Source organism: Tamandua tetradactyla, chromosome 5 (assembly GCF_023851605.1).
Source record: "Tamandua tetradactyla isolate mTamTet1 chromosome 5, mTamTet1.pri, whole genome shotgun sequence".
Taxonomy (NCBI): Eukaryota; Metazoa; Chordata; class Mammalia; order Pilosa; family Myrmecophagidae; genus Tamandua; species Tamandua tetradactyla.
Genome location: NC_135331.1, coordinates 166,057,439 through 166,084,195, shown reverse-complemented (window position 1 = coordinate 166,084,195; position 26,757 = coordinate 166,057,439). Strand labels below are relative to the sequence as shown.

The 26,757-nt window shown below is 41.5% G+C and overlaps 1 protein-coding gene, 1 long non-coding RNA gene and 1 other non-coding gene across 4 annotated transcripts in view; 2 read left to right on the top strand and 1 right to left on the bottom strand.

Annotated features, from left to right (window-relative positions):
• Positions 1-617: 617 nt before the first annotated feature.
• SCML4 (Scm polycomb group protein like 4) overlaps positions 618-26,757 on the top strand; it is a 102,360-nt gene continuing 76,220 nt past the window's right edge. The window contains exon 1 of one of the 2 annotated variants that reach the window (XM_077162563.1): positions 618-865. The gene's annotated coding sequence lies outside the window, so the exon portion shown is untranslated. The remainder of the gene's footprint in view (positions 866-26,757) is intronic. The other variant, XM_077162562.1, reaches the window with a different exon arrangement.
• LOC143685025 (uncharacterized) lies at positions 8,430-9,292 on the bottom strand. Its single transcript, XR_013176326.1, has 2 exons — positions 8,862-9,292; positions 8,430-8,586 (listed from the first exon to the last, which is right to left on the bottom strand). It is a non-coding gene; the product is annotated as an uncharacterized LOC143685025 (long non-coding RNA).
• LOC143685277 (U1 spliceosomal RNA) lies at positions 14,474-14,636 on the top strand. Its single transcript, XR_013176525.1, has one exon. It is a non-coding gene; the product is annotated as a U1 spliceosomal RNA (small nuclear RNA).

Below are 26,757 nucleotides of genomic sequence, written 5' to 3'. Positions count from 1 at the left end.
GGAGAGAGGCGTATGCACTTATACTCACAGATCTGGAAGCCAAGTTGGAGCCCTGGACACATGCGTTGTATGCAGCTGCAAAGTTAATGTGTACAGCCACGGTGCCTTCACGCTGTGTAGACACGCTCCTTTGGCAAACACACCCTCCCTTCTGAACAATGATGTCATTAGCACATTTCTTTAGGTTTTATTTGTCCAAAGTCAAACATTCGCCTGTTCAGATCACCAGTATCTTACAAGCTTGGTGCTGGCCCTCACTGCTGCAGGACTGGGACAAAGAGATGATGTTACTGTCTGGTTTCTATAGCAACAGAGGAGGGGTAATGAAAACCGAAATATTGGAAACACCCATTCGACAATTGTGACATAATTCAGGCTATTACGAGGACGTAACCACCAAAGAAGCAGAAGTGTCATTACCTTGCAGCTCATGTGGACAAAAAGCTGCACTGCACATTTCTGTTACTGGGGCTGCTAAGAGGAAGGAAACACGAAACACACACACACACACACACACACACACAGGCCTCATTTTCTGCATGTAAAATGTGTGTGTTCTTTAAAAGCCAGTGGTTGGCTGGTTTTCCGGACATGATGTGGTTGAAGCTGTCATCGTAATGGAAATTCATTGCTGTAGCTATGGTAAATCGAGTTTTCTGCCTGTGCTGAATGCATTAGTCTAATGAGATGTTTGCAGCCGGAGAGCAGGGCTGCTGGAGACTAACTGTGAGCTCCTAACGCACGCACGGGTGGAAGATAGCTTTGCAATACTCTTGGTTTGCATGTGCTGAAAGTCAACTGTCTTCCGAGTCAACATTCCCAGCTTGGTAAAGAACCGATCAGGGCTCCAGTGAAGGAGCCATAGGTAAGGGAGATGCACACTCGGAGGGTGTGCCTTTGACATGGGATCTTTCTCTTTTAACTGTCAGCACGGCAGCGTACCTGTTTCAGTTTTTCCCAGGTTGCATGCCTACCTCTGTGGCAATGTATGAGTGTCCTGCATGAGAGCCATCATGCCCAGCAGGTAAACTTTAGTTCCTGCTCCTCAAAATAGGTTTGATTTCTTAACCAGATCTCAAAGGGAAGATGTATAAGTTTTGGGTATAGACACGCTTACTGCTCTTAAAATCTGCTTTTAAGTATATAGAAAGTTAATTTTCCAAATGTGAACTCAAATAACTGGTTAGCTCTTTAAAATTTGTTTTTTGTACTATCGTTTTGCTTTGCTTTGTTTTTAATTAAAAAAATTTGCTGGATGTCTTGGGATGAAAATATTTACCTAAAATTTGGTTATTAAATTTGATATGTTGTGAACTTGCAAAAGTTTTTTTTTCAACGTTGAATTTTGTTTTTAAAATCTGAGATGGAATGTGATTATCTGGGAACCACTGATTTTTTTACTTAGGTTTAATTGTAAGATGTGTGAATAAAACTGTTTAAGAAAAGAAAGAAAAAAGAAAAAAGATCTCAGATGGAATATTTTATGCATCTTTGTGTGGTTTTTCCTAATTTACTAGGCGTAGATGAGAATACTATTTGCTACCAGTTGCTGGTTTGGGTTGACTTTGGGAGAAAGAAATAAAAAAACAAAACCCAGGTGACTAAGAAGTGTCAAGAGCAGTTTTCCGAAGTTCAGATACAGAGTTGCTTCCTTCCCAGCTGGAGTGGTGTGTGACTTGGACCAATTTTCACACATTCCCCCCAGCATCACAAGGCATGGGGCGTCCTCTCCCGTTTGCTTGTCGGGCAGGACAGGACCTGTGGAGAGGGTGAGGTGTGGGCTGCTGTGTCCATCATTTTGCTGATGGTTGAGGCATCTAAGTCAGGGTCCTTTCCGCTCCTGTGATCGTAAACAGGAGGGGCTCGTTGTGTCATCTCTAGATTTTATGATGGTCCTCAAGTGGGCAAGACCATCGGTAGCTTTCTGAGAAACTGGGTGTCTCGTTGGTTTAAGGTGCAGTGGTACTTGCCAAAGCAACCCAAGTGCTTCAGAATGGAGACAAATTGAACAAGGCAGGTATGTTTGTTGTGTCATGTGTGTTTTTCCCCCTTTTCAACCCGAAGAACCATTTTTGAAGAATGAGGGGACACAGTTGCATTTTTTTCCTTAAGGCTTTTTCATAAAATAGAATATTTTCATAAAATAGAATATTTTATTTCTATTTTATTTCACAAATAAAAATAAAAATAGAATATTTTATGAAAAAGTAAAGGCATACAAATAACCACAAAGGAATTCATAGTGTGCTAAAGTCAAATATTTGGGGAAGGGGATAGAATATTTGTGTGGGAGCATTTGGGGGTTGCTTGGCAGAAGTAGCCAAAAAACTGAGAAGGTGTTTGAGCTACAGCACCTGGGAGAAGATCGTCGGGGAAGGCAGCAAGGAGTGTCTAAACTCAAGTAAAATTTTCACGCAGACCCTTCAGTTTTCAGGATGTTTGGTGGCTTCAAAGTCTTCTAGCTTTTAAACACCTTTGTAACAGATATTTTTAAAAATAGGAACATTATTTCCTTTAGCTCTTTAAATTGGGAATGTGGAGGGACTCTATAATATTTTTGGTAAATTTATCGGTCTGTTTGATTCGTGGAATTGGAAGAAAAGTTGAAATTTTCTGCCCAGTGTTGCCAAAATTACTTTTATTTTGCAGCAAACAAAACAAAACAAAGGAACTGAACAAAATAAATAAATAAATAAATAAAAGAAAGCGGTACTAGAAACAAGCACAGATGGCTGTGCATCATTTCTTTGCTTTGGGTGGTGTGTTTTTGAGGCGAGCGAAAGTAACAGAGGCAGTTTCACTTTCTGGTTCTGGGCTTGCGGGCACCGGGGTCGCGGGGTCGCGGGGTCGCGGGGCGCTGCTCTGACGGCAGGTGAGAGGCGCCCACCAGTTGCTAGAAAACAACCCAGCGCAAATACTTCCTGCCTCTAGAACTGTTTTATTTTGAAGATTTTTTTTGAAGTTATGACTTTTTTGGGTTAATGTCCAGTAATATTTACTTATTGTGAACATTCAAGCAAGAACCCAAAGGACAAAGCTATAATTTTTTAATTTGTAAAATTTTCAAGAACTTTAAATGATGGGAAAATTGTAACCACATTGAGTTAATCCTCTGGCAATGTGGTGGCTTTCATTTATTTTTTAATCTCAGTTTTGGATCTCGAATACTTAACTTCAGCAAGTTTAAGAAAACATAACTGAAGTTTCCTTAAATCAAAACAAGGCACACTCAGAGAGGAATAACCTTTACGTCAATTGGGGGAGTGAAATTGAAGCTTTTTTTTTTTGTAGGGCTGTTTACAATTTTACATGGCTGCAGCACACATCACACACATCCACACTCGATCCTCAAAACATGCACCTTAGAGGATCATTTGGTCCAGGCAGAGGTGGGGCTGGAGCTCAGACATCACTCCCAGGCACCCTGGTAGACTCAGCAGGACATTTTCCTCACCTTTGCCCTGCTCAATGCTTCAGCATCCCACAAACTCCAGGTATCGGGCGAGGGCTCACCGAATCCACCCCTTCTGAACAAAGTGGGGCGGGGGATGGCTTCACTGGAGGTTTTAGATATTCCAGGCACCTCCGGTTTCATTCCGTCTTCTCTTCCACTGGCCCTTCAGCTTGTATTTGGGAATGGGGTGGGAGAGAACGGAAAGGAGAAAGGGAAAGACTCTCTTCCAATCTAATTATCAAAGAGTGTAAAATCTGGGCTAACATTTTGGGGATGAAGTTTGTGAAAGCAATTCCCTATGGTATGAGCGCATATGCTTCTTTCTTCCGAGGAGCAAATTTTGACATCTCTAGGACAGAGTTTTTGTTAAGTAGCTCCGTGAATATCTTACCTCTTAATCCCACAGTCGGCTATGAGGTTAGTTTGAGAATTACATGGTTTTTTATGTTTTTGTTCCCTTCACAAAGGCAGACAGGTGAGATGAGACAAGGGATTAAAAATAACCCCTGGGAGAAAAATAAGATGATTGGTACATATATAATGTAAAAGAAGCAGCCAGTGTGTCTAGTAAATTAGTCTAAATTTTAATTAATGAATCACAAAAGCCACACCACAAGCTTTAAAAATCGCCCCTTTATCTATAAGGCGATCATTAACTTTCTCTAGAATTGGCAACTGTCTCAGACCCGGGCAGCATGCAGCCTAGTAAGTTGTCTGGAATGCTGCCAATTTTTAACAATCTGTCTTTTGGCACACCTACTGGATTTTAATTCAAACATCTATTGTGACATTTTCCAATGTGAGTGAAAGACCATTACATGGTAAAATTGCTGAGATCTAAAGAGTAACTTGGAATGTTTAGATCGCATTTGAATTTATTGCTTTCTCTTTCTGCATTTTTCTTTTCTACGTTTAAGTCCTCCCCAACCCCTGCATTTGCAAGAGCACCATGCTCTAGTCTCTGCTATAAATCTCCACTAGTTGTTGCTGTAAATCACCGTGGCGATTCCTGCATGTGTCGGTGCGCCCAAACCAAGTTTGAGCTCTTTGGCTGCGAGCCCACAAGGTTCTAAGTGTTTTTCACTGTTGTTGCGTTCATCTCGGTTTCAGTTTTGTCAGATGCCGAGATTGAGATTGAGATTCAAATCTGCAAGAAGGAGGGCCATTTTGGACATGCTGACAGCTGTTTGGAATTTAGCGTATTAATGTCTGAAGAGGCACAGAAGCATTCAGCATTTCAGGGCAGGCTGCTCCACACAGAACCCTCTCAGGCATACACAGCCACACATACACACACTAGTGCTACTGGTCACTCCTGAGCTGCATTTGGGGGCATCCAAATGAGGGATGCTGCTATTTAGCCAAAGCACCTAGAAGGTGAGGGGAGATGGGTGCACATCTCCCCTGCAGAAGTTAGACCTCTCTCTCTTCCCTCTGGACTCGTTCAACCTTAGCATTGCTGGGCTCCTGCTTCTCCCAGTCAGGAGACCTGGCCAGGACTCCATACAGGTGGCACAGCTTCCTCCTGGGTTAACTTGGCAGTTCTGAAACACACAAGAACATCCCTGGCTTTGGGGTGGTGGGATGGAGCAAGCAGTAAGCAGGATTTGTGTGATCTAGATTAAATCAGCACTCAGAAGAGGTACTCGGCCACCACAGAGGAGATAAAACACCTCTTGCTTCTAGGAATGATAGCTTCTCGGACTACTAACTATTTTAGGACAGAAGGGAATGTATTATACCCAGTGGCAGTTCTCACTTTGTATTAAGCTGAAAAGTCATTCCACGGAATCCATTTGACACCCTGAAGTGATGGGAATATGTCCTGAGATCCACCAGACAGTCTCCCCTGGGATTACTGCTATTGTTTGTACTGGTTTGTGTTTTACAGAGAATCTGGCAAGGTGAGACCCCATACCTCCTCTTCACACTGTCACCAACCTAGACACGCTCCACCTAAGTTTTTGGTTGTGGGGAGGCAGATAAGCATTTCTCCTGGAAGCTGCATTTATTAACCAGATTGATGGAAACTGCTCTCACTTTTGTTGATTCTCAGGAATGACTGCTCATTCCTGCAGTGAAGGATGTCAGCCCTTTGGGGACTGGGCTGGGCTGAGGAGTGAGGGGCTGCCTTTCTGCATAAGGTGCATGTACAGAAGCAGAGGAGTGGAGTGAACTGTTATGAGAAAATTAACATGCCAAGGGAAAACACTGTCAACCCTGTGCTTTTAAAGGTGGTGACGGTTGTCTGGTTAGCCTCGTGAGAGTGACTCAACTTTTGGGTGCTGAATGTTTGTTTGCTAACAAAAGGCTTTGCCCTTCTCCTCTTTAACTGTGCTGATTATCATAGAACAAAAGCTCTCTAATTCCTTCAAAACAGAAACATATTGCTTGAAAGTAACCCTAAAGAATTACTCGGATTTTCAGGAAGACAAGTACTAAGCTTGGGGACAAAGGCTGAGCTGGGTAGAGCAAACAATTACTTTGGTGGGGCCTAAATCCAGCTGGGGGCAATGGGTACCGAACAAAGAGGTACCAGGATGAAACCCAGAGGGGGGAATCTCTTTCCTCCCCCTTCCATGAGGACTTGACCATCATGCTCCCTCCTCAGTTCCCTGGTACAGTTCAGAAAGGATTGAGTACTAGTTAACTAAAATAGAACTCTTAGCTTTTTAAGGCATTGTAGGTCCTTTTCTTTTGGGTTGAAGGGAAGATTTTCTGCTTTCCCTTTCTCATGTGTTCACAAGTCATTCCAGCACATCATGGCTCCTGATGAGAAAACCAGGGTCAAAGACTAAGGAGTATGCTTTTCTCTCTGGGGTCCACAGTCCAGCCCTGACATCCCTCTCCAGAGCAGCGTTCACACTGCCAGCGCCTGATCAGAGGTTTGGGTAGCGTTAGACCTGGCCTCGGGGGGTGGGGGTGAGGGGGATGGTTAATCCTGTTTGGGCAGGCAACCATGGCCTTGGCAATTGAAGAAAGGAAGCACTGCAAAGAAAAACACGATCAGGCTTTTGGTTTCGGAGATACGATTTGGAGGTCAGGTATCTTGGTTCCTTTGATTCTAACCATTTCTAAACCATTACTGGCCGATGGGGATCATTTTCATTCCGTGCAACATTCCAAAAAAGAGAGCTGACCTTTTTTCTTTTCAGTCCTGTAGGATTTAACGCCTTTGCTGTTGGGAAATTATGGTGATGTTAAGACTTTATCAACAATTAGCTATTAAGACATGCTGTTCATCCCAAAGAAAATGACTGGGAAATGTTATGTGAGATACTGGATTTATCGATCAGTTAAAGGACTATGCCATCGTGGGAACAGATTTCAGTCATTTTTCAGTCTTGAGAAACTTATGGTCATTGTTAGATTCAAGCAAGATTTGGTGCATGCCATTGCTATTCTCCCCCATGCTGGAAAAACTGCCATGAGATTTAGGGGTCACCCTTTAGCCACATGCACATTTCCACTTGCATTTCAATTTCCTACTTTCCAATGCCAAAATGCACTCAAGTACGTGGAACACATCCACTTTTAAGGCCTCATTTAGAAAATGACTCGGGTGGAAAGCTGATGATAGCTTTAAATTTTGGTGCACAAATCAAAAAGTATAGACAGAGTGAACGAAAAAAAAGTACCTGGTTCTAATGTTTTTACTCTTATAGTATGAAAGCATAGCTATCAGTTTTTTGTGTGTTTTGTTTGTAACAATAATTATTATATATTTAATGCAAATAATGGGGGCTAGCTGTATGGTGGATTTATGTTGGTCCCTGATGTGGAAATAGTTAATTAGTTCTAGAGTGAGAAGCTGTACAACTGTGCACTGCCTTAATGCAACCATGTGAGTATAAATGTTATACAGTGCAATGAAATTAGAAACTCATTTTGGGGTGTGATATGGCAGGGTAGAGCAATGATATGTGATGGGGTAGAGGACTGGCTCTCTCTTTCAATTACCCTCCCTATCAGTTAGAAACCACTTGCCATGAACCTAGCAAAGAATCAAACAACTAAAGTGTTCTGATAACGAAGGAGGAGAAAGCGCATTCAGAAAAGTTAATCACATACCTGTTTCCCTGGACGCAGGCCAGATCCCTGCTCAGGTCAAGTGCTGAGAAATTGAGTTCTCACCAATTAGCTTGAGTAGTATGGAATAAATTGGAAGTATAATCACATTTTTTTAAAGCATATATTTCTGGGCACAGCTTAGGTCATTATTTTTATAACTATATTTGACATTTTCATGTCTCAAGAAAAATAATTCATAAGGCCAAGGACCTCAAGAAAAATAATTCATAAGGCCAAAGACCCAGCTGGTCCTTACATATTTCCAGCAGGGAGCAGTATGGCTTACCTGGCTTCCTGGAGAAATTAAAGTTAACTCAGGCCACCCTTTGGCCAAGATTTTCTGTATTCTGTTTGTGTATTTTGTAGACTGATGACCAGTTTACAGGTTTGTTTTTTTTTTTCTTTCTCATTCCTGAGGGAGACTTGAGACAGGAAAAGAAGAATTTATACTGGGACCATGGATCTGCTAATATCTGAGACCATTTTTTCCACTCCTCTGTGAAGACTGGAAGGTTAAAATAAGTGGTAATAATAATAATAATGAAAATAATGAGCTTGAGGGAAAAACATTGGATGTTTGAAGGAAAGAGTTAAAAAGGGAAAATCCATACTCCAAGAAGTGGTCTTTAAAGGAATCACAGACTCTTAGATTGAGGGCTTCTGGAGGCCATCTTCCCTGGTAAACCTTCAAATTCTTCCCTGGTCTTCCCAGGTTGCATGTGGCACAGTCCCCTGTCCTCAGGAAGCCACCCCTTCTGTTGCTGGGAAGCCTCAACTGTTAGCAAGGGCTTCTTTCCCCCTAGTAACATCCTTTAATTTCCTCCTTCAGGAGCTGCCTCTTCTTCTGAGGGCCTAATTTTGTCCTAAAGTCATACAGACTAAAACCTATGTGGTGTCGCATGGATTCAGAGTCCGAAAAGCCAGTTTATTGGTCAGCAGCAGTATAACCCAGGGCATCTGTCCCTTCGCATTTCTGAGCCTTGTCGTCCTCAACTATGTAGTGGATGGTATTCCTTGTCAGTCCCCATAGGATGCTGAGCGGTACAATGGAGCCAGAATCACTGTAAATGAACAAATTGAAATAAATACATGTATTTTGAGCAACCTGTGCCAGTTACTAAGGCAAGCACTAAACATGCTTTATCTTATTTAATCCACACAGGAAGTTAATGCTGGAGGAGTAATTTTTATGTCTATCATACAGCTGGGGAAACTGAGGCTTATGTTAAATAACTTGCCCAAGGCTATGTGCCCATAGGAAACAGCTGGGTCTCCTTCCTCCCCTCCGCCTCCCTCCAGAACTGAAAACCAGCTTGGGGTGTCCATATGTTTTCACCTGTGACGGCTGAAGAGAAAGAGCCCTTTCATGCTTCAGGCCAGCTGCTCCCGCTGGGTTTGGCTGAACCATTCCCAGGTCCAGCAGGTTCCAGAAAGGAAATGAGTCCTGGTGTTTCCACTTGGAAAGACATTTTTGATCCACAGCAAACTTCTTTTAAAGCGGTGGGTTCTCAATCCAGGCGGACTCAACCCCCACTTTCATTCCAAATATTTTTTTAATGCCGTTTTTACAATCCCTAAGTGAAATTCCCAGATATTATAACTCACCTACACACATAATTTAAGAAAAGTCAGTTTTATGTCATGACTGAAATATAAAGAGGATGAAGGCAAAGTAATTCATAACTACTTCCGGGGCAGGCGCGCCCACCCCGGAAGACAATGGAGTGGTGCGGCGCCGACCCCCGACCCCAGGAGCGCCGCGTGGGAGGCTCACCAACGCAGACTGAAACCAGCGAGTGGTATTGGTGACGTAGGTGCTGCCCCCTGGCGATACGACTTTCCAAAATGGTGACCAACCCTTGGTAAAGTGCTGAACAAAATTGCGATGTCTTCCCTTGATTTGCATAACGATTGCTTCCTTGGGAAATAAAGTGTATATTACAGCTGAGTAAAACTGCATTACTTTTATACATAAAATGAAGTGAATTCTAGGTTCAGATCCTCATGAATGTGGCTGTATGGCGAGACGGCGCTTCATTGTGCGGACGGCCAGCATCCCCGACTCTGCCTGTGACGCGTCCCCCGATCCAACAACGGACCGAAAGAAATCATCTCAAGGCATTTCCAAAATGCCCTCTGCTGGGGATGTTCCCCCTGCCGCGCGGCGTGGGTGGATTGGGACATATGTTTTATTCTCTTGTGCCTCCCCAAACACCTGATGATGGGTGTCGTTTTGCCGGTTCCCTAAAAGCTTACTATGCAGAACTCTCAAAAATCCGGGCGAGAATTTTGGGAAGACAGTGACATTCTGGGAAGAAGCTTGCTAGTGAATTTCCTAAGAAGAAAAAAGAAAACAACTGCAGCTTTAAGCTATCTGAGAAGACTCTGTATCCGTTGCCTCATTCTCCTTCAGATTACTATAGGTTTTGTCATACAGTATTTTTTGAAATGCCTTAGTAAAACTCCTCAGTATTGCATGTGATTGCTCAAAGGTGTTAACACTGAGGACCAGGATGTGGCAGAGGTTTTACTAGGTGTCCACACAATAGCCTTGGAATTTAATATTATTCCATTTCACAGCCCAAACCAGAGATCTGGTGAATTTTAGCAACTGGCTCCACGTCTCCCAGTCTGAAAGCCAAGTTCACCTGACTCCAAAACCCATGCTTTTGCCCAATGTGACCTGCCTCCTGCATTATATGGCTGTATAATTTTATCCAAGACCTGGCAATCCCATGTCCGAGTGTTTTCTCCTGGCTCGCTACATAAGGATGGGGTGGAAGAGTAAATATGGTCACAGATTGTTTGACATTCCTTCCGTGGAGAGGTGGGGTCTAATTGCCCTCTGCTTGAATCTGGCTGTCCTCAGTGACTTGCTTGGCTAATACAATGTGGTAGCAGTGATGATGGAGAAAACTAGCTTAAGAAGACTTGCAGCTTCACCTGGTGTCTTGGAATGCTCACTCTTGGAGCCCTGAGCCACCAAAAAAAAAAAAAAAAAAAGTAGGAAGTGTGACTATCCAGAGACCATCATGCTGGGAGAGGGCCTAGAGGATGAGGTACTTCAGGAAGGGAGAAGAGACAAGGAACACAGAAAGGCACCAGACATGTTGACAAAGAAAACATCTTGGAAGTGGTTCCTCCAGCCCCAGCCATGCTTGGTGATGTGAGTTGAGTCTGACTATGGTCTGACTTGGTTCTGGGTGCTGTCCTGGGCTCTGACAGGACCCAGCTGATGCCACATGGGTCAGAGGCATTTGCCCAGTTGATCCCTTCCTAAATTCCTGAGCCATAAAATGGTGAGATGTAATAACTGAGATATATGAAACCATAAAGTTTGGGGTAGTTTTGTAATGCAGCAACTGATAACTGGAAGACATAGGAAGTTCATTCTTTCTGTTGTATTGTGAATTCTTTCATATTCTGGATTATCTTTGATCTCTGTGAAAGAAGGCTCCTTCTTCCTGAAAAGGATGGTAAATTTGCTATAAAATATAGTGGTCTTCATTTACCAGGATCGAAATGAGAGACAGAAGTTGTGCTCCTGCAAGTCATACCCCACCTCCCACTCCTGAAGTGTAGTACTATTACATCAGAAGTGTGTGAAGGTTTTCTGTTGAGACTATTCTTTTAATAAGTGTGTATTTTATCTTATGGTTAGTTTATACATTTGTAGTTTTATAATGAATACTTGCACATATGAGTGTGACATAAAGTTTCCTTTAAAAATGTGTTTATTTAAATAGACCATTTAGAGATCTGGTAAATATTAAGTAAATATGTTACTGGGGATGTTCAGATATGTCAAATATTGCAAAGGTTATACCTAAAGGTCTGAAGTTTGGTAAGCAATGCTCCAAACCCTAGACTGTCCCTATTTCTGGTCCTGGGGGTTTGAACCATTCATGGGTACTGTGGTCCTCTAAGTCCTTCCTGTAATGTCTCGCAGGAAGGGTATCTTTGGCTGTCAGAGCAGCTTTTGGTTACTCACTCTGGGGAATTTTGAATTCCCCAGAATTCCGCACCCTCCAGGCTTCTGGCTGCTCTTCTGGGAGTGGGAGTTTCCCAGCATTCCACAGCTGGCAGCCATGTTCAGTGTCAGCCTTGTCTGCAGCTGTAGTTCAGCTGTCCTCCCACACATCATACGTCACACATCAGTCCAAGAAGGTCCGCCTGGGAAGTCAGGGTCATTGGAAATTCTGTCTTGTCATTTAATGTTAAGTCTGGCTCAGTGTTAACATCAGCGAAACTGCTCAAGGACCTCAGATGTGGTGTACAAGATATGACATCATAGGAGCTGGGCTAGGTCCATATCTCATGTCAGAAAGCGGGACAATTTCAGTTTCACGTCCCTCCCTGGGCCCTGGTAGTTTAGATGATGCTCTGTGACACCATCAATCACACTTACCAACTAACTACTCTCCATGAATTTGTGTCCAAAATGCACCCCCAGAAGCAGGACCAAAAGTCTGAAAGTCAGCAGTTTCGTTCCGTTTTACTCTTTGACTTAAAGTGTCATTGTGGAACAGAAGATCAGTGATAGGAGCCTCAGCAACATTGAAGATAAATAAGTTTTTTTAGCCTGATACCGTTTGACTGGGGCATTCTAGGGTGCCCTCAGCTTGCACAAAGCACAGTAAATTAGAGTAACCCATTATTGTCTTCAACCTATCTTTAGCCATCTGAGAGCTTCTACTTGGTATAATGATGAAGGAGAGTACTGTGTTGATTGAGAAGTAATTTGAGAAGCACTAAAAAACACAGAGTGCAATAAAGAAAACAAGCAAATTCACAAAAACAATATGTATTTATTCTGATTATATATTTATAAGATGAAAACAGTGGTAATCTGTTTCTCATAGTAACAAAGAAAATGTATGCGCTTATCTCAAGATTTTATCTGACAGTTTCCTCTATTTTCCTATAAAATATCAATGGTAATTGTGCTCCATAATGGTCTCTTGTGACTTAGCAAACACCTACATTTCTTTGAATTTCAGGGGAGTTAATATATCTGCCACACTCATTCCATAGGTAGAGGGATGTACTTCCCAATTCCCAGCTTTCCCCCTAGCAGTAGTCTGATGTCTCCAGCTCCTTTTTGAAAGACACTTGGAATCTCCTCTTGCTTCTACCAGGGCAGTGCAAGTTCACGAAGTACATAAAACTGATAAAACCAAATAACCAGGGCTGTACCACTAGAGTTAGTCTAGCACCCCCTAGAGCTTATGCTTACTGTGGCCGCTCCCACTGTGCCTTCTACGTCTCCCAGTGAGATAAAAGATTTTCCAGTGGTCAGGACACATCCCAGGATACTTTGTGTGTAAGTTGGGAGGGGAAGTATTGAGGATAAGCTTTCTATTGGTGAAAATTATTAATCTTTTATCAATTTAGCTAGATTTCCTTCAACTCTTCAATCGGGTTTTCTTCCAATTCTTTGACATTCCTTCTGTGGAGATGTGGGTTTTTTTTGAATTTTTGAAAATTCATATTGAAAGTGAATAATAATAATGTAGACTGAACTGTAACATTTTACTGCTCGGAAGCATTCTGTCGCATCCCCATGAAGTGGTGCTCAAGCTTCATTGCAGTGAGAACTGCTTAGAGGTCTTACTCCAGGGTTAATGACAGTGGCAGAGTTTGGGCGAAAGTCCTGCATTCTTGAACCCCAGGGTGGAGCATTGTCTACTTAAGTCCATAAAGATTTCGTAGAAACACTAATTTGGGAATGGACAATATTAGTTATGACACCATGGGGAAATGTGAAAACACGTTGCTTATTATTTATGATTCAAACACTCTCCTTACTCAAGCTCGGTGGTGTGAGTTGAGTCTGACTACAGCCTGACCTGGGTCTGGGTGGTGTCCTGGGCTCTGAGAGAAAGCACCAGAAGAGCCAACTTGCTGTGGGGCCAGTGGCTTTCCGGGGGCCTTGTGAATGTCTTTCTTTTTAACCACATGTCACCCAATGCCCCCTGACTACAAATTTCCAGTGGATTCTGGGGCTCAGTGTGGAAGGCAGTATGGGGAAGAAATGAGAAGTGAGGGTAAGCGTCCTTGACTTTGGGTTCTTTACCTGATTGTGACAGCTTCCTCCCTTCTTCACACCTCCCAGACAATCATCAAGGCTGTCCTGTGAGCCTTGTGGAATGGAGGCCAATCCCTGCTGTGGCTAGTGCTGGCCTCTGCCCTTTCAGGCAGGAATGGTCTCTGCTTGTGGCCTCCCCCTCCCCACAGGCCATGCGAGCATGGTGCCTGGCATGAAAAGGTGCTCCACATGGTTTCAGATGGACCAATGGATGGATGACTGGACAAAGAGGGGGATGGATGACTACGTGAGGAAGTTAACGCACCCATGGTTTTGCTTGGCTAGCCCCCCCTGAATTCCAGGTTGAAGTTTCAACTGTTTTAATAGACATCTCCACCTACATGACCCACAGCATCCTAAAACTCAACATTTCCCAACCCGGACTCACCATTTGCCCCCTTCCCCACATTTTCTCTTTTATTCTGATTTCACTAGAGGTATCACTGTTTTCCCAGATATCCAAGGTAAAGGTTTCAAAATCTGAAACTCTCCTCTCTTTATGCCTTCAAATTGTGAATCAAGTCCTAATTGATGCTACTTCCCAAAGAGTTTCCTGCATCCTCCTCTTTTCCACCTCTGTTCCCCTGGCTTGGTCTGTCTGCCTGTACTTCCTCCTCCCCCCAGCCCACTCCGTTTACTGCACCAGACGATCTTTGTAATGATCTCATTTAGGCACTGGACTGCTTAAAGATCTCTGATGGATTGCCAAATGTTTTGATTGCATTCACTGTTATAAATAATGTTTGACTGCACATCCCCAGTATCTGTATATTTATAAGTTATATGCATCCTACTATATCGATGCCTTATATACATTATCAAACATACACATAAATATAAATTTTTAAAAGGCCACACAAATACTTATCTGGCAGGGGAGACACCATGATGATGAAGGTGGTTTTCCCAAGGTGAGGTTTATCCATTGCGCTCCAAATGTGCTGACCCTTCGATTTCTCCAAATGTGGGAAACCTGACTGCACAGTTTGTGGCAGTGGGGGACTGTGTCTGTGCTCTCCCCAGATAAAAGGGAGGAAAAAAGTATTTTGCCCTTCCCTACACTTCCTCAGAAACTCTGTGCTTTTTTTTTTTCACTCTGTTCCTGGGTCCTGGAATTCTCTTTCCTCACTTCTCCATATGATGAAATTCTGTGTGTCCTTCAAGACACCGTGCACGCTTCAATCGCCTGACCCTCCCTCATTCCCCATGCAGCTCCCTCTGCACCGCCATTATATGGAGAATTTACGTCCTAGGTCTTCTTTTGCTGCATGATTTGAGAGTATCTTTGTAGCAGGCAAGGAGGAAAAAGGAAAATGTTGGGGTGTATGTCTTCGTCGCTGCCAAGAACAAATTGCAATAGTAACACATCTCTCCTTCCTTGTCAAACATTCCGAAGAGTTTATTTCTTTTCTAGCTTTCCTATTACTCTGGGTAAATTATGTCTCCTACAGATGAGTGTGGAAGGAGGCAGCAGACAGACACAAAGAGGGAGGGGAGGAATGGAGGGAAATGGGCTTTAAAAGTCAAATTAATCCCGAATATCACGCAATTAGGCTAATGTGATTTAGAACAACGTGATCCGTTAAGTTTGTGTTTATTTTCTCCAGACTGTAATTAATTCATGGAAGCACTGTAGGTTGTTAAATTTTAGTAAATGACTAATAGAACTGTTCTTTGAAATAAAAGCATGGTAACAACCTAGTCATTTGAGAGTAGCGTGAATGGAAGATAATTACAGTCTGAGCTAATGTCGCCCCATCCAATGCGAGTGCACCCAGGATGGTAACCGATTGTCTTCTGCTGGGAGTTGTTGTGAGCACAAATTGCAAAGTTTATGTGTGCTGCAGGGTAGTGGTGAAGCATTTTCCCCATATAGTCGAGGAGATTGCTTGACTCAGTTTTCAGATATTCCAACCCATGTTCTACAAGGAATTGTGCTAATAAATATCACAGTAACACTGTAATGAGACATGAAAGGCTGATGCAGTGTTTTGTTAATTCGTGTTGGGCATTAGCAAGGAGCTTGCAACCTTATTGAAACAGGAGGTTTAGGTTCAACTGTAGGTGTTTTAATGAGAGGTCCTGGGAATGCATCTGTGTTGTGGCAACTAAATGGGACCTAGCCCCACAAAGTTTACCCAAGGTGAGCTTTCCTCCTTGCCCTAAGGGCCACTAAAAAGTCTTGCCAGAAGCAGGAGCCTTGGGGAGGAGAGCAGGGAAAGAGGAGGAGACTCCTGAAAGGGGAATGGGGGAGGGCGCTGTCCCTCCAACACCAATTAGCTCCTCAGTTGTCAGCATCCCTGTTCTAACCAAGTGGGGGCAAAGATTGACAGAAACAGCTCAGCCCCAAGTTGGATCTCAAAGCATTTTTGAAAGACTCTTTTAACTCTTGCTACCTTTTCATAATTTGGCTTAAATGCAATGCAAGAATAAAGTCATTATAGAGCATAAAGCTGCTAGCTCATTCTTCCCCTGAAATTTGTGAATATTAAGCAGAAAAAGTTTAGGAACATTTCACCAAATTATTTCCCGATCCCTCAAGATGTTTAAATTTCCCTCCTCTCCCTCCACCATTGCTGACCTCCGCCACTGGCTGCCAACTATTTGGTTTCAGGTGCTCACACCTCAGTGTGTCTGTGTCTCTGAGAGATCAGTTCTCATATGAGGAATACCCCAAAACTGATTACCACAAAAAAAAGGAAAAAGGGGTCTCAGCCAAGAGGTAAGGACTCATGACAACCAGGGAGGGCTGAACACCTGCCTTCAGAAAGAAGAGGAACTATAATGAAATGAGTCATGGAACCAGACACTACTATGCTATTTAGAATCCACAGCAGCTCTGAAGGCTTGGGCATCAGGAGTTGGTGTGTCCTCACTCTAGTGATCTGCCGTTAACCTGTCTCAGCTAATGCCTTCAAAGTTGGCTTCACAGCGTGAATGTCTGATTTGCCTTTTACTTGCAGTTGGCTTTCTTATCTTCTATCCAGAATAGCTTTTACTTACATGTGCATGTCTACTGTCTCTTGGGCTCATGTGGGTTCATCAAAGCTTCCCTTTCCTTCTTCTGTCTCATGACCTTTCAACTTCAGCTCCCACTACTCACAGTAAGTCAGTGAAGTTTCCAATGCAAATTCTTTGGAGAGGAAATCTCACTGACTCAGTGAAAACCTGTAGAGTCCGTAGGGCAGAGTTTTTCATGCCACCCTATGTGATAGACCAGTGGACAGCTCTGGACTGACTGCTTCATGACTAAGTGCCCCTGCTTGGCCCAAGTAGCTGTGGCAGGGTGATGGGATCACACCATACAGATCAGGCGTGGGGTAGGGCATAGTCTTACTTGGAAGGGTCTTCAGTCTGGTAGATGTTATTGTTGATATGTCTAGTTTAGAGACATAATGTGCTAATTATAATATTAGATATAAAACAAAGAGCTACAGGTGTTGAAAGAAAGTCTAGTCAGGAAAGTGGTCTTGGCAGGTAAATGCCAAGCACAAGTTCGGTTATTGAGAGGGGCTACTTCAGGCAAAGGAAGACACCATAAGCAAAGACATGATGTCAGGGAAGGGCAGCGTATGTGTGGGAATAAGCAAACATTAAAGGTTTTTTCTGAACTACAGGATGTATGAAGGTGAATAAAGGAGAGGGGGAACAGGGAAGGGGCCAGATCAGAAAGATATTTGAAAGCCAGACATGGAATGTTTTGATGAAAGGAGAGGTGAGTTGTGGGATTAAATCAGGCCTTGAAATGTTATCTTGGATGGTGGTATGCTAGCTGATCAGGTGGAGAAGGACTGGGGCAGGAAGACCAGAAGATTATCATAATGACTAGGGTGATTCAAGCAATGAGTACCTACCAGGACCCAGACATTGTCTTAAGTCAGGACAAGGTGGAGAGGGAAGTCTGGGTGAATATAAAGATGAAAAGATAAAGTTCATGGCCTTGTGCTGTGCTGGTTGGTTCCAGGACTAAAACCTGAACATATTCAGAGAGCAGGCTGTAGGGAAGTAAATGCACTTAGAGCCCATTTGGATAAGAAAAAAGAATAATAGCTGCAAGAGGATGTAAGATCAAATAAAGTCCTCTTCTCCTCTACTTCTTACCCCTCCTCTTCCTTCCTTTTCTTCTATTCTAAGCCCCATTCTCCTTCTTTCCTCCTCTCCTCCTCCTCCTCCTCATCATCTCTCTCCTTTGCCTTACCCCTTTATTCTCCTTGCCCCATCTCCCTTCTCCTCCTTCCACTCCCCTCTTTAAGTAGAAGGGAGCAATTGTAACAAGGCAGAGGGCAAAAATGAATATGGGAGAGAGGGAGGGAGGGAGGAAGAGAGAACAGGCTAAGTGGGAAAAATTATGGGAGAAGATGTTTGATTTACAATTGGGGGCTCAGGTAGATGGGTTAGTTTGGAAGACAAAGGAGGATTTTACTTTCTCTGATGCATCTGGGAGGAAAAAGGGTCCCAAGCCTTTCTGGTGGCTTGGGTGTTGTCCTCTCTTATAAAGGATGTGCCTGGTGCCTGACACTATGGTGGTGGCCCCTTTTGGATTTTATCTTTTTAGTACGGTTCCCTAAATTCAGTTGCTTGTTCAAAGCTGGAAGTCATGGACCCAGCAGTTGAGTGGGCCTGTGGCGGCAGCAGCTCATAATCAGGACCGAGACCCCCTGAGTGGTTGGTTGTTCCTCCATTCACTGCCTGCCTGTCATGTCCATCAGAACTCTTCATCTCTCTCAGTTATTGCATCTGAGGTGGTGGCTTGCTTCTCAGAGCCAAAGAATCAACTGTTTGTGCCTCATGAGAGTGAGAGAGAAGGAGAGAGTAGAGAATGGAGAAAGGTGTAGGGAGGAAGAAAGAAGCAAGAGGGAGAAGGTCCAAGGGGGAGAGAAGATGGGTGAGATGGGGAGAGAGAAAGAGGTAGGCAGAGAGAGACTGAAAGAGAGATCTAATTATGGACTCAAGTGGCTAGGGATACAAAGTTCAACCAATTCTGGAAATCAAGATTTTTGTGTGGCCAAGCCTTACTGACTAGAGCGTATACCCGAATACTCAAAACAGTGTATTCCAAACCAAAATGTACTCACTATCACTCTTGGTTTCCCTTTATCCAAGGAGGGAGACCCAACCTGTTCCATGGGTTTAGTGTACGCTTAGCTTTCACGTCTAATACCTCCTAATGGACAGAACTCTAGAAGAAACCTGAGGAAATCTATGTTTTTTGTGAGATCTTGTGTATTTTCATCACTGGCTTTCTATGGTGGTGACATACAAAGTTCATTCCCATTTTGAGTGGAGAAAGAGATAGTAAAAAAGGCAGGTGAAGCCCGTCTAGAACCCAGACAGGGGTGCAAGGAAGACCTGCCCTTGGTGGGCAGAGGCCCTGCCAATCACTTGCCAAGGTGTATTTTTGATGGATTCTGCCCCAAGGGAGCTGGGACTAGGGGGCCCCTCTAGCTTCTGACCCTTAGTCCCTGCTGATGGTCATGTATGTTCACATACCCTCCCTCCATTCCATTCCACCCTCTCATCCTCATTCTCAAACCATTCCTGAGTCCTTACTCAACTCAAAGCCCAGCTTCTCTTGGGTAGGGACAAGCCTCTGTTAATTTCTTCCTTCTGTATTTCCTTCTTAGAGACATAATGTGGCATAGAAAAGGAGGGCTTTAGGCTCAAGCACATATGTCTGTGTTACCATTTGCAGTGTCAGAAACCCTGGGATACTTACACAGCACCAAGTTCCTCATCTGTGAAACAGGAACAATAGGCCTCACTCCCCAGGGGGCAGTGAGGACCCAGCAAGCTGACCAAAGTAAGCCCTGTGCCAGGCCCTGGCTCGTGGCTGGCACTGCTCAATATATCACTTTTCTCTGTCCTAAACCAGCTGCTAAGAACAGTGACTTCACTTACCAAGGGAGAGGGGGCGTGGGGGTGTTTGTTGTTCTGAAAAATATACAATATAGTCCCCAGACTTTTGCTTTCTTTTCTCATCCTCAATAATGCTTGAAAAAAAAAGGCAATCTGGAGGTCTAGTCACGTAAAAATACATAGGATGTCCTGGTTGGCTCCGTTCAATAATTCATTCATATACTCATTCATCTATTTGGCAACATTTATTCAGCATCTGCTATGTAGTCATACCTATGAAAGCCCTGGGGATACAGAGATGGAAAAGACATGGCCCCTGCCCAAGGAAAGCTCAGTCTGGTTGGGATGGAGAAGAGGCAAGCTAGGCACAATTCCTGCACACTGTGACGTGGGCTGCAGGTGGAGCACCTTAAAAGTGCCATGGAAGTGCAGGGAGACATTGATCCCCCTGCTGGGGGAGGTGAGGAGTCTGCCAAAGAGATGCCTGCTGAGCCATCTTTAAGGATAATGTGTGCCAGAACAGAGAAAGGAGGTAGGGAAGGAATTGCAGGAAGTAGACAGTGAGTGCAAGAGATCACTGTCTGGGGAGCAGAGAGTGTAACCTGGATCTGGGCTGGAGAAAGCTCAACTGAGGAAGGTAGGCTGAAGGTGTGATTCTCACCTTGGTCTTTCACAACAGACATAAGGAATTGTTCTTCCATATGCAGAGGAATGGGGACTTCCCCTGTGAATCCAGAGGCTAGAGCTAGAGCCAGGGGGGAGAGCTGGGAGGCCGAGTTCAGCTCAAGATTAGGAAGAATTCCCAATCACATCCAACAGTGGAATAGACTGGGGGTGTGGGGCAGTGAGGCTTGGGTGTGTGGCTCCAGTGCGAAATTTAAGAGGAATTCATAAAGAGGGTGAAGGCAAAAGATGAACTCAACTCCCAGCCCTCCCCGTCCCAGACCCCACTCTCTCGGTTAAGTGTGCATGTCACCTGCTAAGAAGGGAGCAGTCCCAGGTAGCTCACACGGCCTTGACGCAGATATGAACTGTGTGTCCAGCTCAGTTCTGGCTGCCCTGGGGACCCCAATTTTGCCACACTTTTTCCTTTCAGGGAACTAAAGAATGAGGACAACTGAATAATACCTCTGCTAGCCGGAGAAGTTGGAAGAGTTAGGCAATTTTTAAAAATTAAGTGATTGTATACACACATATATACATACACACATACATAGATATAAAACGAAGTATAGCATTTTGATTCCAGATAATAGGTCTACTTGGAATGTTTAAACACCATATTGCAATTCAAATCTGGCCCACATTCTCTCTGGGCTCCTCTGGATTTCCTATGGGCACCCTGAATCTGTAAGGCTGAAATTAAAATTCAGAAGCAGAGCCCTGGGCCGCATGTTATCTTTTAATGGGGTCTGATCTTGGAGCCTGGCCTTGGGCAACTGCAGGAATTCTGCTGGAACTTAATTTTGTAGCAGACTATTGGTTTTTTTCTTTATTGTTATTATAATAATATTTTTTATATTATTATAAAATATAAAAATATATATTATATGCACACATGTTATGTGTCAAAGGAAAATTAGTAAATTAGTACAGAGTCCATATAACTGTGTTCTCTACACGAGAGTGAGTCTTCTAAAATATGAGTCAGTTCACATCTCTGCTTAGCTTAGAAATGTTCAGTAGCTCTGCATCTTGCTCAGAAAAAGAACCACTGTTCTTAAGTGCTCTGGCCCCTCATTCCTCTCTCACCTCATTTCCTACCCTTCTTCCCTTCAGTTACTCAACTCCCAACACCCTGGTCTCCTTGCTGTCCTCAAATATACTAAACACACACCTACCACAGGATCTTTGCGCTTACTGGTTTTTCTGCCTGGAAGGCAGAACCATCCCCATGATTCACTCTCCAAATTCTTTGAAATAGCTGCTTAAATATTCCCTAATAAACAATCTTCCTGGACCATCAATATAAAATAGCACTCTCACTATCATCACACTCTACTTTTCTTAACCTAATTTATTCACAGCATCATCTGGCTTATTGCATATTTATTTATTGTCTGTCTCCCCCCACTAGATGTGAGTTCCATGAGAGTGGTGACTTTTTATTGTTGTGCATGCTGTTTCCTTAGTGCTCAGAGAAATGCCAGGCCCATAGTAGACACTCAATAATTTTTGCTATAAAAATGAATGAATTAATGAAGATTATAGTAAAGCATAAGAACTTATCTCTCTACCATCCCATGTGCCCCCATTCCATATTTCTCAGTTGTAAGTACTGTAACAGTATATCCTTCTAAAATTTTCCTTACATTTACAAGAATAACTAGAGCCTTCTGCTTCCAGTTAGGATGGAGAAAGACATGAAAGAGATTTAGTCCTGGGAAGCAACCAGAAGAACCTGAAAAAAACTTAAAACATACTTTTCTATGGGATTAATGAGGAGTGATGTATACAGGGAAGCCTCAATGAACTATATTCCCTAGAGAAATAAGTCCTTCCTAGGAGTAGCAGAGAACTATAGCTTCCATGCCTGGGGAGTGGATAGGTGTGAGTGAATGGAGGAGTGGAAAGCTTTCACCAAGGAGATGCCCTCTGATTCATTTGATGGGTGACTTTGAGTGTGCCAGGGCATAGAAGGGAGATGGAGAAGAGACTCCAGGAATTGGGAGTAGTTAGTCAAAGATAGAGCTATCTGGGCCTGGAATGGAGGAGTGGACCTGCCACAGACAGGGAGAATTTACAAGGGGAAATCAGTCCGACTTTAAATAAGAGTGTGTGCTGGTAGGAAGGATTCAAATCTGAAAGATGCTCAGGTCCAGTTAGAAGACATAAATTGCAATAGCAATTTAGACAGGGAATATTTAGGTGTCAAAAATTGCTGATTAAGTAAAAGACAACTGAAAGCTACTGCAGAGAGCAATAACTTCCCCTAAGACTGAAGTTAAAATAAACAACAAAGGAATTAGAAACTTAGAGAAGGGGACACCTGCAAGGCTGAGGTTCAGGACTCTGGAGAGAGCCTGCTGACAGAGGTTGGGGAACACTTGCTGTTGAATCAAAGAATAGATTTCCTCTCTCGTAAATAGCCAGTATCCTAACATGCTGACCCACTTGCCATCATGTAGAAATCCCAAACTCTGGAAGATGTTGCTTCTTCCTCTTCCAGACTTGCAGTGTCTCTCCAGTGCCCTCTATTGGTCAAGCCTAACATCAGTCGAATTTGCAAAGGAGAAATAATGTCTCCAGAATCCAGCCCCAGTATCAGAGCAGTACAGAGAATAGTGAATTTGGAGCTGAGAAGCAGTAATTCAATAAGTGACGTAAACAAAAAAACACAAAAAGTATTAAAAGAAAACCCAAAACTCCAATAATTTACCCCCCACTTCCAAATTTTTATAGAAAGTACCAGTGACTGATAGGGCAAATTGCATAGTTTCATACTTTCTGCTGTTTTTTTAAATTCTGGGGCCCTGCAGGAGTTGAATTCAAAGATTTAAAAAAATGAAACTGGTCAGGAGTTGGGCAAATCAAAAGTAAACAATAAAGGCAGCAAATTGTCACCAGCTCAACTCAGTTCTAGGCAAATCCAAATAACTACCAGACAGAGGACATGTCTTGCAATTCTGGAAAATAAACAAAACTAAGCAGAAATTATTATGTTCAATTTTCCACTGTTTTCCTATGAAAAATTTCTAGAGGAGAATTTAAAGAAGAATACCCATAAAAATGCTACCCATAATGAAGAAAAAACTGCATACAATAGAGACAAAACTATGACTAGCCTAGGTATTGGAATGTTCAGATAAGGACTTTAAAATAACCATTATAAATATGCTAAATAATTTAAGGAAAATATGGATTTAATGGGCAAAGGTAGAATATTTCAGAAGACAAAGGGAAAGTCTAAATAAAAAACAAATGGAAATGGAAAGTCTAGAGCTGAAAAAATAAGAAATATAAAAAAATCACTGGATAACTTAACAACAGATTAACCATCAAAAAACAAACGTAAATAAACTTTAACACAATCAGTAGAAGTTATTGAGATTGAAGCAGGAGAGAGGAAAAGTGACTAAAAATAAATGAACATATTGCCAGTAATTTGTGGAATAATATCAAGCAATCTTATGCCTATTATAAGTATATTAGGTTCACGGAAAGAAGAGAGAGAAAAATGGAACAGAAAGAAATATTTGTAGAAACAATCATCAAAACTTTACCAAATTTGATTTTTAAAAATTGATGTACAGGGCAGGCCACAGTGGCTCGGTGATAGAGTTCTCACCCGCCTTGTGGGAGACCCAGGTTCAATTCCTGTTGCCTGCCCATGCAAAAAAAAAAAAATCGATGTACAGGTGGTGCAAGGATAGTTCAGTGGTAGAATTCTTGCCTGCCATGTGGGAGACCTGGGTTTGATTCCTGGCCCATGCCCACCGTCCCCTCCCTGCCAAAAAAAAATCAACAAATGGTGCTGCAATAGTGGGATAGTCACATGGAAAAAGACTGCAATGTGACCTACACCATACAGCATACAAAAAAAAATTAAAATAAAAAAAATAAATAGATGTACAAATCCAAGAAGCTTAATGAGCCCCAACTACTATTAAAAATATAAAAATAAGCACATGAAGGCATATCATGTCGGATTGCTGAAAACCAAACAAAAACGTAAAAATCTAAAGTCTGCTAGACATAAAGGCATATTATATTCAGTGAAATAATTATAAGAATTTTTTATGACTTTTCATTAGAAGCAATGCAAATTAGAAGACAATAGACTGTTACCTTGAAGTGTTGGAGAAAAAATCCTATCAACCTCAAATTCCATAGCTAGTGGAAATATCCTTAAAAAATGAAGACTTTTTCAGACAAATAAAACCTGAGAGAATTCATTGACAACAGATCTCCACTACAAAAAATACTATAGGAAGTTGTTCAAGCCCAAGGGAAATACCAGGTGAAATTTGGATCTATGTGAAAAGTGAAGTGTGTTGAAATGGTAAATGTGTGGATAATTATAAAATGCATTTCTTTCTTTTCCTAATTTCTTTTTAAAATAATTGACTTTTTAATGGCAAAAGTAATCAAGTAATTTAGAATTTATAGTGTATATTGAAGAAAAATCTATGACAGCACAAAAAAGGACAGGGATATAGAATTATATTGTAAGGCTCCTACATTATAGGTAAGATAGTATAATATTAAAGTAGACTGTAATAATTTGAGGATGCATATTATAATCCCTAAAGAAGAAGGAAAAAAATGATGAGGTACAGCCAAAAAGAATATTTTTTAAAAACTATTTTAGTAATTCAAAAAGAAGTATTAAAGCAGAGAAAGAGAAGTAAAGGGATAATCAGCAAACAAATATCAAGCTGGTAGACTTAAATCCAACTTTATCAATAATTTCATAATGTACACATGAACTAAACACCTCAATTAAAAGGCAGAAATTGATAGACCAGATAACAAAAATAAGACACAACTGTATGCTGCAATAAGAGACACATTTTTAAGTATAAAATTGCAGATGAGTTACAAATAAAAGATCATTAACTGATATATCACACAAAAATTAATCATAAGAAATCATTAAGAAGACATAAAACTCTTAAATTTATTTGCACCTATTGCAAGTTTGTAAATGCATGCAGCAAAAAGTTTATAGAACTAAAGGGACAAATAGACAAATTCACTATTACGGTTGGAGATTTTAACTCTGATTTTCAGTAATTGGTAGAACAACTAGATAAAGACTCATAAGAATATAGAAAATTTGAATAGTACTATCATCCAAGTTAATGTTTATAGAACACTATCCCCTACAACTGTAGAATACATATTCTTTTCAAATTCATAGAGAAAATTCACTAAAACAGACTATAAACTGGGTCATAAAAGAAGTCTCAATAGATTTCAAAGGATTAAGATTATGCATAGTATTTTAAAAATCAGTAACGGAAACATGGAAAATCCCAAATATGTGAAAATAAAAAACATACTTCCAAATTACCTTGGGTTAAAGAAGAATTATGAGCGAAATTAGAAAATATTTTATAAAGAGAGAATATGAGAAGAAAAAACTCAATAAAATTTGTTGAATGTGTCTAAAGCAGTGCTTAGAGAGGAATTAATGGTTTTTAAATGTTCATATTAGAAAAGAAAAAAGTTCTAAAATCGGTGACCTAAGTTCTGTCTTAAGAAGCTAGAAAAAAATGCACAAAGCTCAGTGTGCATTTGTGAAGGATACACATTGTGACGAAGGAAGGAAGCAAACAAGTTAAGAGCAGAAATCAATGGACTCAAAACAGACAATAGAGAAATAACAACAAAGTCAAAACTTGTTTCTTTGAAAAGATTAAGGGAATTGATAAATCTTACAAAATTGATCAAGAAAAAAAGAAAGTACAAAAATTACTAGTGGAGGAGTTGAAGAGGTGACATCTGTACAGATCCTATAAATGTTAAAATGATAGTAAGGAAGTATTATGAACACTTTTTGCTAATAAATTCCACAAACAAATTTTTTGAAAAGCACAATTTACCAAATCTGGCACAAAATGAAATAGAAAATAAAAATAGTCCGTCAAATATACCTTTGAACTCAGATGGCTTCACTGATGGCTTCTATCAAATATTTAAGGGAGAAATAATACTAGTCCTACACAAGCTCTTTTAGAAAATAAAGGAGGAAGAAGCACCTCCCATTTCTTTTTTGAAGTCAACATAACACTATCAATAAACTTGACAAGAATATTATAAGAAAGAAAATTAGAAACCAAAATTCCTCATGAACATAGAAGTAAAAATCCTTAAGAAATTATTAGCAAGTCAAATTCTTCAATTCATAAAATGACTAATGTATTATAATCAAGTGGAGTTTATTTCAGGAATGCAAGGTCGTTTAGCATTCTAAATCCATCAACATAATTCTCCACATTAACCGAGTAAAGGAGACAACATTTTACCAAATTCTTTACCATTCATGATTAAAAAAAAAAAAACTCTTAGGACACTAGTAAGAGATGAAACGTCCTCAATCTGATACAGGGAATCTATGAATACCTAAAGATAACATCATACTTAAGATTAAATATTGAAGACTTTTCCCTCTAAGAACAGGAAAAAGCAAGGATGTCTGGTCTTACCACTCACGTTTGGCAGTATGCTGGAGGCCCAGTCCTTTTAATAAGGCAGGATAAAGAAATGTTTTTAAAACAATAAAATGCAAAAAAAAAGATCGGAAAGAAAGAAATATGTATCTTTCACAAATGATACAATTGTA